General features: G+C 40.4%; 1 long non-coding RNA gene across 4 annotated transcripts; it reads right to left on the bottom strand.

Moving 5' to 3' along the window:
• Positions 1 to 5,147: 5,147 nt before the first annotated feature.
• LOC126195342 (uncharacterized) lies at positions 5,148 to 8,922 on the bottom strand. 4 transcript variants are annotated; one of them, XR_007538586.1, is made up of 5 exons: positions 8,144 to 8,922; positions 7,115 to 7,231; positions 6,817 to 6,942; positions 6,480 to 6,602; positions 5,148 to 6,383 (listed from the first exon to the last, which is right to left on the bottom strand). It is a non-coding gene; the product is annotated as an uncharacterized LOC126195342 (long non-coding RNA). The 4 variants fall into 4 exon arrangements; XR_007538584.1 differs by having other exon boundaries at positions 6,872 to 6,942; positions 8,144 to 8,920; XR_007538585.1 differs by lacking the exons at positions 6,817 to 6,942; positions 7,115 to 7,231; positions 8,144 to 8,922 and adding an exon at positions 6,698 to 6,773.
• Positions 8,923 to 15,922: the final 7,000 nt, after the last annotated feature.

Below are 15,922 nucleotides of genomic sequence, written 5' to 3'. Positions count from 1 at the left end.
CCTCAGGGATTCCATGCGACGGAGGGTGGATACATGTATTCTCGCTAACGGAGGACATTTTCAACATTTCCTGTAACAATGTTTGAAGTCACGCTGGTACTTTCTGTTGCTGTGTGTTTCCATTCCATGATTAATGTGATTTGAAGAGAAGTAATAAAATGAGCTCGCATTCGGGAGGACGACGGTTCAATCCCGCGTCCGGCCATCCTAATTTAGGTTTTCCGTGATTTCCCTAAATCACTCCAGGCAAATGCCGGGATGGTTCCTTTCAAAGGGCACGGCCGACTTCCTTCCCCGTCCTTCCCTAATCCGATGAGACCGATGACCTCGCTGTCTGGTCTCCTTCCCCAAAAACAACCAACAGCAATAAAATGAGCTCTAACATGGAAAGTAAGCGTTTCCGGACACATGTCCACATAACATATTTTCTTTCTTTGTATGTGAGGAATGTTTCCTGAAAGTTTGGCCGTACCTTTTTGTAACACCCTGTATATTCCTAGTGAAGTTGCCCTTGTATGTTACTTTGTAATACTAAAAGAGATGCGTGTTTTTATGAATAAATTTACTGCACAGTACTTCTTTTTGGCAAATAAACATGTACAGTTCGATTATCCGAAGAAACCAGTTTTCCGAACACCCATGTCCCCGAATTACTTCGGATAATCGACGCTCTACTGTAAATAAAAGACTCTTGTGAGTTTCCTTTACTGGATTCATGTTCCGCTTGCTCTATGTACAGATTTGATAACATCAGGGAGTAGAGGTGGGCCAAACGGTTATTCTGGAGTAACCGTTATCACAGTTCCAGTTATTCTTTGATAACCGTTATCGTTAACGGTTATTAATAACTGCCAAGTTATTTTTCGCTAGCGAATACCGATAACTCCGACAGTTAAATAACGACATAGTTGGAATCCATCAGTTTAGTTATCAGTATAACTGCGAGTAGTGTGGAATAGCAGGAATGTCGTATGAATCGTGTCATAACCTCAGCTTATTAACTCCGGGTACATTTTAGTTGATGTTAGAACGATTATTAGTGTTCCAGATTATATGTATGTAGGTTATCGGTCGCTATTAGAAATATTATCCTCGCAGCTGCAACAGAAAGTACGCGGAACTTCGCCACAGCGCTGTTTAAGTAAAATGTTAACAACGTGCGTTTTTAAGTTTGAAGAAATATGTAAACTGAATACTTTAGGTTAAACTCGGAGCTTAATTTCTTGTGTTGTTTACTTAATAGAATATGTGTACTGCCTTGTAATAAAACACAAAAATATACGTAATGTGAAAGATTCGTTTACTCCTCTACAAGATAGTCATATGGTTGAAAGTGTGAGTACGCTAGTTGGAAAACTGCTCGATTTCTCCAGCTGCAGCATGTATATAACATAGGGTGAATGGAAGCGTCCGATTCCACCCGTCTGCTTTGACCTGTGACGTAAGGTTCTGTAATCCCATAACATATAAAGACATGCAGATCGAAAAGATTGACAGTGTTAAATTTCTGGGATTATAACTCGATGATAAAATCAGTTGGAGGGCTTACCACAGAATTGCTAAAGCTCCTAAACAAATCTGTATTTGCAGTGAGAATGGTGTCAGGTGTAAGAGACACAAATGTAAAAAAGTTTACATACTTTTATTCTGTTATGTCATAAGGGATCATGTTCTGGGGTAACTCATCAACGGAGCAAAAGTATTTAGCATGTAAAAGCATGTAGGCCTAATAAAAATCGTTTGTGGTATAAATTCAAGAACACCATGTAGAAACCTGTTCAAGGAACTTCATATTCTAACCACTGCTTTATAGTATATTTATTCTTTAATGAAATTTGTTGCAAGTATTTCCAACCAATAGCACAATACATAGTATCAATACTAGGAATAAGAACAGCTATCTACATAAAGATCTAAAATCACTTACCTTGGACCAGAAATGGGTTCAACATTCAAGAACACACATTTTCAATAAACTGCCAGCAACCATTAAAAACTTTGTTTCAGATAAATCACGGTTTACTGAGAGTTTGAAAGACTTTTTGATAGGCAACTTCTACTTTATAGATGAATATCTTAACAGGGACTGTTAGACCAGCTTAAGTAAAAATTCTGCTACCAGCATATTTCAGTTTTGACAGCACTTGGTCACAACAGTCAAGATCAGGTATTCTGTGTGTGATAAATTTATTAAAAGTGCATAACTATGTTTTGTTCTGGCAGTATATTAATACTGTACATATTAGCAGCTCCAGTTTACTGCAATATATTCACATATTTTGACAATCTCGTGACAGATGATAATGGTGGTAAGTATTATATTCAAATGCTTTATGTTATACTTTGACATGTTGCACATCCATGAGAATCATCTCATTTTTGGGTCTCTGGGACAAAAACAAGTTAATCTAATCTACAGTGAGGGTTTTGATTTTGTGGTGGGAGAATGACTAATGCATATGTCCAAGCCTTCAGTTTGTTGTGTATCTGTCATGTTTGGCATTATTGTATACAGAATTCCAGTGCTGAATGATTGATTAACAACTCATAAGGCTTAATGTCTCAGATGTCATTACAATACCTTTTCACTCGTTTTATACAATTCTTCTTTGTATATCCAGATTGTGAGAGTATGAATTAATGGTATTGTGTAGGTAATACAAATTTGCAGTAAGTTTTCAGAAATCTGATCTTGTCTGTTGCAGTAAAGTGCTGTCAAAACTGAAATAATACTTTTTACTTAAGTTACTCTACCAGTCCCTGTTAAGATATTCATCTATAGGAAATACAAAATTTCCTTTCCTGGGGAATGCTTTACCTGTGGATTCCACGTTTTGCTTTTTTTCTGTCTCACACGAGGCAATAACACGAATCCTTTCGAAACACTTCATCTGTCAATGCCAGCTGCCTGCTTTGATCTTTTTGCAGTTTAATATCATGACAGTTAACTGTCTGAATAGGTAAGACTAATTCATGAACAAGACAAGATGAGCACTCAAAATGAAGGGCTAAGTCTTGCATATAACAACCTCAACGTAGCAATGAGTGCACCTAACAGAGTTTTTCAGTGTTGCTTAACATAATAGAAAATGAACTGACTTGAGCTCTTTGAAAACAAAAAAGCATATTTTATTCAAAAACGTTCATGTAGTATGCACAAGTGCTAATAGGCCCAAATGTAAGTAAATATGTATCTGACGTGATTATTGTTGTAAGCATATTGTATTCATGCCAAACATACCTCCGTGAAATGCTTCAATTGCAATACCTATGTTTGAAGTGTACACTGTTCCCGCATAAAAGTGATATGCTCCAAACTATGTATAAAATGTTTCAAAGTCAATGGCCAAAAACTAATTAAATGAAAAAAAGCATATTTGCAATGGATGTGTACAAATTGAGAAAACTCATTTTTCTCTCGCTAATGCCACAAAGCTAAGTCTCACCAAATTACATAAGTTTCTTTGTATTAAAGTTGACCTGATACAGCACTGGCACTTTTTCATCATGATGCTACCAAGCATTAGTGATGGGGTATACTTGGAGAAGACACTCAAATATGTTCCATTTTTAGATCACCGCCAATACTCAAGGCATTTCGGTAAGTTTAAAATCCCTAGAAAGTATTAACATGTTGCATACACACTACTGCACTTCATAGCTTTCCATACTATGTATGAGACAGCAAGTGTTTGTGCTCACAGCAGTGCCACAAATTTTGACATTTCTTGAGAAGGTAGGAGATTATACATTTATCACTTGAGATGCGTTTCCTATCCTGCCCCAAAATTAAAATATATTCTTACAAGATTACTGCACAGCTATTTAATTTCTGTATGTTCTATGTAAGACACCTATGTTCATGAGACAGTAATATCACCTCAACAAAGACATTACCATGCCACATGAGAGATTACCTTATTTGTACATAAAATATATCCTAAAATGGTAGTAAGTGCTCGTCTTTGACCTCATGGGTTTTTAACAAATTACTTAAGAGTACAGGGAACAAAAAGAAGATAAGTTAAAATAAAAAATGGTAACCAACACAAATGTATGTACATGTGAAATGATCAATTTTATTCTGACTTTTTCACAATGATATGGAACACTTAAAACATTGCAGCATTATAAAGAGAATGAATAAATAGTTAACATGTCAAGAGACTGAGCAGAAACTCAGATTGGACATGGCAGGTAATCTGCCATGGCCTATTCAGTGGAACCAACAAAAGTATTTGCCTAAAGGAATTTAGGGAACCCAAATAAAATGTAAATCAGGATGTTCAAACAGGCGAAGGATCCCAATGCACCTGAATGGAAATTCGGTGCCATAATCACTCTGCAACTTTCTCAGTAATTTAACATGTGACCACAAATACAATGTATAAACTTTTTTTATTTCATCCAAGAATATCTCAACATAATACAACAAACATCAATAATTCAAAATATGGGTATACACACAATGTTTAAAGGATCTCTTTAAGGGCGGGACAGGTGGTCAGCCGTGGCCTTGATGAAGGAACCATCCCGGCATTTGCCTTAGCGATCCGGGAAAACCCGAATCAGGATGGCCAGACAGAGCGAACCCCATCCTCCCGAATATGAGGTCAGTGCTGTTAATAGCTACACTACCTCATTTGGTTGTTACCTATTATACAATGTTCTGATTTACATGAAAATAGATCTTACAACTAGCAAAAATAATGATTAAATATATACACAATTACATATGCGATTACACTTTAACATTTTTCTTTATCACTTTACACAAACAGACCACACAACACTTTGTTCACGGAACTTCAATAAACTGCCAGAGGCTGCTTCAGCAGTTGCTGCATATATGAGTAGTTATCTGAAACAGAAGAACAGGAAACAAACAGCAGAAATATCCTTGTCTAAAGACACTTTAGAAATAACATAAAAACTTGCAGCAACTACTTAGCTGACTCACATTAGTAGTAAACATATTCACTTAAGGCATGTCTAGCAATTAATTTAATATGTTCTTCAAACTTCTATATGTATGCTGATAACACTACACTGTAGAGTGTGACCACAATGAAACTAACAATGTAAGGGATATCTTCTACACAAATTCTGGGATGTTAACATCTGAATAGCTGTTCTCCGCAAAACACTGTTTTTTATAGTTGGAGGGTCCAGCATGTGAAACAAGATACTGAAACTTGTTAAAGACTTACTGAAATTTATCTTTTGATGCAGTTTTAGATTTGAAGTTAACATTTAAATACCTCAGATAATGACTGACTTTTTCAGTAAACAAAATGTCCATGAAAGCATCTAATAATAATTCCATGTCCCACAATGTAATTTTATTTTTTAAAGAGTGGAGCCCCTCCACACTGCCACTAGCAAAAGTTCTACAATCACCTCTGCAGTGATTAGTTTTTTAATCAATACAGGTCCATCAGGAGATAGAAAATGTAACAAGAATTGAGATTTTAAGGGCAGAGGGCAAAACATGTCATGTCAAGCACCAAGGGGAAAAAATCCTCCACAACTGTTGGACAGGTAGTAAGAGCAGTAGCGCATTTCTTGCTGTCTGCAGAAGATCATGCAAGGGTAGGTCACATTAGTAAGTGGGTACCATGCAGTTTGATACTAGTGTTATAACCACCTGCACATCAGTACAAATGCATGTTGGAGCACATCAGGCTACAGTGGGGAAGGCCAGTTGCACCCTTTCTGTACTCCAACCTACTTACATTTAATGCCCGATTTAATAAAAATTATACTCTTCCATTTCTGGCACCCTTTCTAGAATACAAACTAGCAAAATTATGAGAATTTGTTGTGTTCCACCACAAAGATAGGAAAACTTCCGTGTTTTGCAAATGAAATTTAGTATTGAGCACAAGATGTTTCACCAATTCACGTTTGGCATTTTCAGTGGTTTTCCTTTCGGTCCTATTCAAGAAACCATTTCTTCCAGTAAATATTTCTCAGCAGGTAACCTATACTGCAAGTTTGCAAAGGCTGAAGTGTTGTTATCATAACAATAAAACAATTTCAGTTAACATCTGAGGAAAATAGCAGCATATATTAACAATAATATACGGATTAGTGTTAACAAACTGATGTCAGTATCATTCTAAGAAACTTGAAATTCAAAATAATTGAATGTCAGAATGGGTGCTACAGCTACCAATTTTTAAGTAAAGCAGAAAACAAAATGCTACTGTACTTACAAACTTTGAGGTGCCACATGCCTTGACACAGGCTACCAATAACCCACAAGTATTTTTGACATCTCATGCCTCACAGGTACTTAACTGGATTGCAATCTGATGATTGCTGCTATCAACATGAAAGATAATATAGTTGTATCCAGTGACCAAATTTCAAAGCCGATACTGAAATTAAGTTCTAAGTTACAAATTCCAGTATTTACATATACATCACTGGTAATCCATTCACATGTCATAACATTAAACTCAGTGCAAATGTACCTCCATTTTAAGCGAAAGGTCAAGTTTGCCATTGTATGCAAAACACTATTACTTTATACTTCAAGTTTGCCTCTATAGGACTGTGTAACATTTGCTGCTGCTGGAAGACTATCGGAGCCATAACTGGAACAAAGAGCTCAGAGTTACCACCTGCCAATATAAACAAACTTCAATTTTAAACTGAAGGTGAAATATGTCATATGTATCCAAACCACTACCACATTATTCTTCAAGCTTCTCGCATTATGGCTGTGTGACTGCTGCTGCTGCTGCTGACCAGAAACAAAGAGCTTTGAGTTACCATTTGCCAGTATACTCTTAAGGACTGTAACTGTACCTTCATTTTAAGTGAAAGGTGAAATTTCCCACACATGTATCCAAACCACTAGTACCTTATTCTTCAAGTTTCCCATTTTATAACTGTGTGACATCTGCTGCTGGTGACTGACTTCTGGAGCTATAACTGGAACAAAGTGCTCTGACTTACTGACCGACAATATACATTAAACACTTCAACACAAAACCACTAGTACTCTTTTAATGTAGCATAACAAATATATGCTATGCCCTACAGTTATATCTCCATTTTAAGGGGGAGTTCAAATCTGCCAAAAATGTACCCAAACTAGAATTACCTTACTGTTATAATATCCCAAGTATTAAACGGAGACTCATCTGCTGGTGTTGGTGTGCCTCTCGCTCCTCTTCCACACTACTGGTGCCAAGGATCACATCTACAGGAAGGGTTTCACCTACAGAAAAATAGGTTTCATATCAGCATAAGCACAATAGAAATGATGCCATATTATTTTTGGTGATATATATTACAATGTTTGCGTACAGTATTCTACATGGTACTTGCAGCTTGAATATTTACTTCAAACGAGTTGACAATTGACTCAGTTTTAGTAATGACTATAGCTTCAAGTTTCTTCTTTAATCCTAGCAACACCAACACATTTTCAATAATGTGTATTGTGGGGAAGGGAGGGTACTGTATTTCCACCCTAAAAAAATATCTTAATTGTTGTTGACATATATTTTAAACAAATAGTGATGTATAAGTAGGGCCCTGAACTTCAAAATATTCAATATGACTGTCACTGTGGAAAGTCACATGTACTATTAACGTGTCAAATTTTTGGGTTAAGTTTAACCACAAAATTTAAAACATTTATGGAATTCAGTTGAAGACTCCATAAAAAACAATTATCCTTTTCAAAATTTTAAAATATGAAACAGTATCTAATTCCCCCCCCCCTCCCGGCATCGTCAGGGTTAAAAACAAATGATACACAGGAATGAGCACTGATACAATCTGCTATCCGATTAGTTACTAATAATTGCGAGACGACAGTTCATATATCACACAGTGGCATTTTATTAGCACTATCGTTATTACACCTGCAACAATAACTTCCAATTAAATAATTAAGTATTCTGGCACCATATGCAACATAATTTAATGTCAAGGCAAACAGGTGCGGTGGTATCGACAGCTTAAGTAGTCACGACAAATGAAAACTTGCGTGTAAAAATGCACAAAGCACCACACTGTATAGTATGCTCTTATTTTTAAAAAGATTAATAAAATAAAAAATAAATGATTATGCATGCACTGAAATAACAGTAATTGCAATAAATATATTTTTTTCATTACTCACCCAAATCTAGCTCCGAAGGTCTTTGTGAAGAGAAATTCACAATTAAATGTGATTTCTGAAGATGTTTTTTTTAATTCGTCGTCGTCGATTTGTACGATAATTTCTTACCGCACAAAGTACATTTTGCAAACTCTCGATCAAGAGTTTCGAAATATGACCACATTTCGCTTGTCCTCGACCTCTTCATGTTGGCAACTATTGGTAGTAATATCAACAACACAAAGAAAAACAAGAACGCGGAACGAAAGTCAATACCCTCTAACGCAACCAAAGGCTGGAAAAATGTTCCGGAACACCAAGAATTGCAGAGAAATGAGACGATAGATTCCCGTTATTTGCCATCCCCTCTCCCCGATGGCCCACCGTCGTTTCCGTAGCAGTACGAAAATATTTGTTCGCTCCAGTTGCTATCCTCTCTGGAAATATCACCTGGAACTACGACCTTTAACTGGAGTCACCGAGTCAGGAACGTCTAGACACACAGTTATTCCGTTACCAGCTTCCATGTTACCTGTGATGGTAGCCCGATAACTGCCAGAGAACTAGAACTACGAGCCAATAACGATAACTGCCAGAGGAGAATACAGGTCTCTGACAGTTATTTCCATAGTCGCTCGAATTCCTTAGTAACTTTCCTTGTACTACGCGTCCAAGCTAAATTAACACGTAAGGCGGTGGCTCAAGGGATCGACTGTACTTGTTAATGCCTGTACTGCAGCTCCTATCAGCCACGGCTCGGACATTAACTTTATTTAATTGTTTATGCTAAAAGTAACGAAGGCCCAAGAAATAGTACAAAGTTCTTATCAACAGATGGCGCGCAGTCTCACAGTTATTCCCACGGTCTATAGAACGCCTTTCAAATGCGCAGTACGATCTTCGGTCAACAGATGGCGCGAGGCACTGTTGACACTAAACAGTTATTGAAATAACTGCCAGAATCAGAGGAACGGTTATCGCAGTAACCGTTACTTCTCAGTAACCGGTTATTTCTATCAGTTACGTTATTTTTTGCCACCTCTATCAGGGAGTGACTACAAACCCTGTCTCATTCCCCTCCCCCCCCCTCCCCCCTCACCTACTGCTTTCTTTTCATGTCCTTCGCTCTGCTGTTCCAGTTCGCTTCCGAGCGTGCACCAACCGTGACGGCAACCTCTTTCGGCGCGCTCCAGGACGAGACGGCAGTGCCGTGTGCGTACGACTTCACGATCCGATGTCTACCCGAGTGCCAAGTGCCGGTAGTCAGCTGCGTCCTCCGCAGCGGGGCCCGCCAGACGCCCTGTCCAGGGCGGCAGATCTGAGACGGCACGGCGCTCTCCCGCCTCCGACCGGCGCGACTCGGTGCGTCGCCGTGGGGCGGCCGGCCGTCCTTGGAGGCGGCGCGTGCGACAACGCATGGAAATTTAATGAGTGCGCCATAAAGCGGTTCCCGGAACCAATTACTGGCGGCGCAGCGCGACCGGCTTCGGAGAAACGGCCGACTGTGTCCCGCTGTCCCGCCGTGGCGTATTTACGGCCGCGGAGGCGGCGTTACGCAAGGGGGGCGGCGTTGTCCGGGGACGCCGGGCCTCCACGCCGCCCGCGGGTCTTCTTGCGGACGACCGCCGCAGACAATGGCCAGCTGAGAGGCCCCTCAAGTCGGCGCAGAGGCCTTTTCTGCACTTTACGAGCTCCCTGCTGCCGCTTTCCGTCCCACGACTCAACTCGTCCCACTGTGTGTGGCCACCGCACAGACACAACACGACAGGGGGACAGCGCGGCAACCACAGCGAGGCAAACTCAACTGCGCTGTGCCACATTTCTTGTCGTCGATACAAATGACTGCGGTGTGCCACAATGGCAGATAATGCAGCAAGTAACTGTGAAGGATCATGCAACTGCTAATGTTCAGCAGTTACGGCGAGAAATACGAGGTGTGTTCAAAAAGTGCATTAATCTACATCTACATACATACTCAGCAATCTACCATACGGTGCGTGGCGGAGGGTACCTCGTACCACAACTAGCATCTTCTCTCCCTGTTCCACTCCCAAACAGAACGAGGGAAAAATGACTGCCTATATGCCGCTATACGAGCCCTAATCTCGCTTATCTTATCTTTGTGGTCTTTCCGCGAAATATAAGTTGGTGGCAGTAAAATTGTACTGCAGTCAGCCTCAAATGCTGGTTCTCTACATTTCCTCAATAGCGATTCACGAAAAGAACGCCTTCTTTCCTCCAGAGACTCCCACCCCAGTTCCTGAAGCATTTCCGTAACACTCGCGTGATGATCAAACCTACCAGTAACAAATCTAGCAGCCCACCTCTGAATTGCTTCTATGTCCTCCCTCAATCCGACCTGATAGGGATCCCAAACGCTCGAGCAGTACTCAAGAATACGTCGTATTAGTGTTTTATAAGCAGTCTCCTTTACAGATGAACCACATCTTCCCGAAATTCTACCAATGAACCGAAGACGACTATCCGCGTTCCCCACAACTGCCATTACATGCTTGTCCCACTTCATATCGCTCTGCAATGTTACGCCCAAATATTTAATCGACGTGACTGTGTCAAGTCCTACACGACTAGTGGAATATTCAGACATTTCGGGATTCTTTTTGCTATTCACCTGCATTAATTTACATTTATCTATATTTATAGTTAGCTGCCATTCTTTACACCAATCACAAATCCTGTCCAAGTCATCTTGTATCCTCCTACAGTCACTCAACAACAACACTTTCCCGTACACCACAGCATCATCAGCAAACAGCCGCACATTGCTATCCATCCTATCCAAAAGATCATTTATGTAGATACAAAACAACAGCGGACCTACCAGACTTCCCTGGGGCACTCCACATGATATCCTCACCTCCGATGAACACTCACCATCAAGGACAACGTACTGGGTTCTGTTACTTAAGAAGTCGTCGAGCCACTCACATATTTGGGAACCAATCCCATATCCTCGTACCTAGTTAGGAGTCTGCAGTGGGGCACCGAGTCAAACGCTTTCCAGAAGTCAAGGAATATGGCATCCATCCGATATCCTTCATCCATGGTTCGCAAGATATCATGTGAAAAAAGGGTGAGTTGCGTTTCGCAGGAACGATGCTTTCTAAAGCCGTGCTGATGCATGGACAGCAATATGTTCGAGAATCCTGCAACAAACCGATGTTAAGGATATTGGTCTATAATTTTGAGGATCCGTCCTTCTACCCTTCTTATATACAGGCGTCACCTGGGTTTTTTCCAGTCGCTCGGGACTTTACGTTGTGCAAGAGATTCGCGATAAATGGTTTAAATGGCTCTGAGCACTATGGGACTTAACTTCTGTGGTCATCAGTCCCCTAGAACTTAGAACTACTGAAACCTAACTAACCTAAGGACATCACACACATCCATGCCCCAGGCAGGATTCGAACTTGCAACCGTAGCGGTCGCGCGGGTCCAGACTGTAGCGCCTAGAACCGCTTGGCCACCCCGGCCGGCAGTCACACGTCAGCGAGCTGGCTAGGGATGGGCTAAAATGTTATTTTTCTGTATCAGTCATCCTGGTTGTCATTTTTCAGTAACCGAAATTTTGGGTTTTTATTTATAACAATGAAACATAACAATCTACTAATGTATATACTGCGCGCTGTTTATACAGCAAACACTGATGTTGCTTCTCGGCGGAAATTCGTACTTATAAAAACTTTGCAGCGTCCATATTACAATTTTCGGCATAATTGAAAAATATATTTCCACAGAACCTGCCTGACTGTCGATCATCGCCTTTCAAGTTCTACTCGCGAAAACGTTTTTCATAAACAAACTCGAATGTAGGCGACATTACACAGAACAATTTCCAGGAAGAGTTTATTTCATGGAACTGTCATTTTACGCCACAGTCCGCTACAAATGCAAACTGGGAAAGAAATCCTGGTGTTTTTTAGGTAAAAAACTTCTTCTATTAAGAACTTTGCATAAAAGAGTTGTTAAGAAAGTCAGGATGTTATTGACAACGGGAGGTAATAAGAATAGTTACTTTTTATTTCAGCTTGCTTGCCTTGCAAAGCTACACTCTGAATAGTTGACAGCCAGTCACACTTTCATTTTCAAAGCTTAGTTCACTTAATTTGTATAACTGTTCATTAGTATGTTGACAGAATAGTATGCATTATGCTTGAGCAGTGCTTGATTTGTACTGGTACTGCGACCTACGTAAGGATGTTTTTCTGAAATTTAGAAGTCTTAAAAAGTTATTTTAACGCTGTTTCTTCCCCAGAGGTACCGGTACGATGTACCGGCCCGTAACATCACAAATCAGACACTGTGCTTGTGTGTGAATCTCACATTACGGTTGTTTTCACACCGATGGCATACAAAACAGTTATTTGTCATGCTTTGCTACAAAAGAATGTTTCTCTATTGTAGAAGTAGTTTTAAATTTGTGCAAGTATTTTATTGCTAATAAAATAAGTTTAAACTACACATAGCCTGTGACATCAATTGGGGCAAAACAAACCACTTGGCTAACATGCATGTATAGTAAAACTGTTCCTTTCAACAAAATTAGTTTTTGTAATCAGCAAAACTTTGCAGTATTCACCGTTATACGCACCATAAACACTAATGCAATGAGTAGAGGAGGCATGTTTTCATTCAGAATCTGAAAATCGTCATCATCCTCTAAGACATCAAAAAACTTCAGGGTAACGCATCCACTGCAGTTGTCATCTTTTGTAACCGGAACGTTTTCGCAGTCAAGCCGAAGATGTGTGGTTCCGACTCTCTTCACTTATACAGGGTGGTCCATTGATAGCGACCGGGCCAAATATCTCACGAAATAAGCATCAAACGAAAAAACTACAAAGAACGAAACTCGTCTAGTTTGAAGGGGGAAACCAGATGGCGCTATGGTTGGCCCGCTATATGGCGCTGCCATAGGTCAAACGGATATCAACTGCGTTTTTTAAATAGGAACCCCCATTTTTTATTACATATTCGTGTAGTACGTAAAGAAATGTGAGTGTTTTAGTTGGACCACTTTTTTCGCTTTGTGAAGCATGGCGCTGTAATAGTCACAAACGTGTAAATACGTGGTATCACGTAACATTCCGCCAGTGCGAACGGTATTTGCTTCGTGATACATTACCCGTGTTAAAATGGACCATTTACCAATTGCGGAAAAGGTAAATATCGTGTTGATGTATGGCTACTGTGATTAAAAGGCCCCACGGGCGTGTGCTATGTAGGCTGCTCGGTATCCTGGACGATATCATCCAAGTGTCCGGACCGTTCGCCGGGTAGTTACGTTATTTAAGGAAACAGAAAGTGTTCAGCCACATGTGGAACGTCAACCACGACCTGCAACAAATGATGTTGCCCAAGTAGGTGTTTTAGCTGCTGTCGAGGCTAATCCGCACATCAGTAGCAGACAAATTGCGCGAGAATCGCGAATCTCAAAAACGTCGGTGCTGAGAATGCTGCATCAACATCGATTGCACCCGCGCCATATTTCTGTGCACCAGGAATTGCATGGCGACGACTCTGAACGTCGTGTACAGTTCTGTCACTGTGCACAAGAGAAATTACGGGACGATGACAGATTTTTTGCACGCGTTCTATTTAGCGACGAAGAGTCATTCACCAACAGCGGTAACGCAAACCGGCATAATATGCACTATTGGGCAACGAAAAATCCACGATGACTGCGACAAGTGGTACATCAGCGGCGTTGGCGGGTTTTTTGTATGGTGCGGCATTATGGGGGGAAGGATAATTGTCCCCCATTTTATCGATGGCAATCTAAATGGTGCAATGTATGGTGATTTCTTACGTAATGTTCTACCGATGGTACTGCAAGATGTTTCACTACATGACAGAAAGGCGATGTACTTCCAACATGATGGATGTCGTGCACATAGCTCACGCGCGGTTGAAGCGGTATTGAATAGCGTATTTCATGACAGGTGGATTGGTCGTCGAGGTACCATACCATGGCCCGCACTTTCACCGGATCTGACGTCCCCGGATTCCTTTCTGTGGAGAAAGTTGAAGGATATTTGTTATCGTGATCCACCGACAACGGCTGAAAACATGCGTCAGCGCATTGTCAATGCATATGCGAACATTACGGAAGGCGAACTACTCCCTGTTCAGACGAATGTCGTAACACGTATTGCCAAATGCACTGCCGTTGACGGACATCATTCTGAGCATTTATTGCATTAATGTGGTATTTACAGGTAATCACGTTGTAACAGCATGCGTTCTCGGAAATGATAAGTTCACAAAGGTACATGTATGACATTGGAATAACCGAAATAAAATGTTCAAACGTACCTATGTTCTGTATTTTAATTTAAAAAACCTACCTGTTACCCACTGTTCGTCTAAAATTGTGAGCCATATGTTTGTGACTATTACAGCGCCATCTATCACAAAGCGAAAAAAGTGGTCCAACTAAAACATTCACATTTCTTTACGTACTACACGAAAATGTAATAAAAAATGGGGGTTCCTATTAAAAAAAAAACGCAGTTGTTTTCCGCTTGAGCTATGGAAGCGTCATCTAGCGGGCCAACCATAGCGCCATATGCTTTCCCCCTTCAAGCTAGACAAGTTTCGTTCTTTGTAGTTTTTTCATTTTACGCTTATTTCGTGAGATATTTGGCCCGGTCACGATCAATCAACATTGATGCTAACAACCAAGTCATTATCAGTAACTACAGGAACAAAATTTATGGGTACGGGATGTCTATCTCATCCAAGGGAAAAATTGAATTGGTTTTAATTATTCCGAACAAGTCGCCAGCCTGTATGTTTTGCATTTATTTATCATCCCTTTTAGGTCACAATGAATTTAATGATAGCACTCAAAGAGTTTCAACACTTATTCTTTTAGTTTCAGAACTTCCAAGCTGCGAGTTCTCCAAGTGTTTCCTACGACTTCCTGGACGTTCGCTTCTAGATTGTGATACAGACGAACGTGTAGGGCAGTCAGGCGTTGGAGTGGGAACTGCATCTGGAAGACCTCGAGGAGCATGAAACTCTTCTGCTACTATAGTTTAATAGCAACGTTATTTACACTGCATTTGCAAATCAACAGGTGTGGCCGAGCGTTTCTAGGCGCTTCAGTCTGGAACCGCACGACCGCTACGGTCGCAAGTTCGAATTCTGTCTCGGGCATGGATGTGTGTGATGTCCTTAAGTTAGTTACGTTTAAGTAGTTCTAAGTTCTAGGGGACTGATGACTTCCGATGTAACTCCCACAGTGCTCAGGGCCATTTGAACCATTTTTTTGCAAATCAGCAGTTCACATACGTTCACCCAGAAATTAAGAAACTAGCGTTTCTTCCGACGACGACATTCCAAGCCTGGAATTTAAAATTCTTCAGTTCTGCTGTGGTGGAACAATGGCTTCTTTGTATGCAATGTGATTGAAAATTTTGTTCACAAATCTGTAAAAATTGCAATGTGGTTACAATTCGTATTCTGAACACGAACTCATACTGGACTTAATGCGAATTTATTTTATGTTTTTCAATATTACACAAAACTTATTTTCACACTGGTTTCATGGCCCCAAATTTTATAGACTTCTTTGGCTTTAAAGGACAAGTTTAACTGATACTTACTGTGGACTGTTTTGTTAGGGTGAAGTTTTCTCTTTGTACCGAGGTTTCCCACTTCTCAAGTCACTCTTTGTCAACTGGGAAATTGAATGGGCTAACGTTTTGGCCCTGATAGGTACGAGGGCGGTTCAGAAAGTAACCTCCGATTGGTCACAGTGCGGGTTGTGGGGGG

Source organism: Schistocerca nitens, chromosome 7 (genome assembly GCF_023898315.1).
Source record: "Schistocerca nitens isolate TAMUIC-IGC-003100 chromosome 7, iqSchNite1.1, whole genome shotgun sequence".
In the NCBI taxonomy this organism is placed as follows: Eukaryota; Metazoa; Arthropoda; class Insecta; order Orthoptera; family Acrididae; genus Schistocerca; species Schistocerca nitens.
Note: the sequence above shows the minus strand (reverse complement) of the source record. Positions and strands in the feature narration are given on the sequence as shown.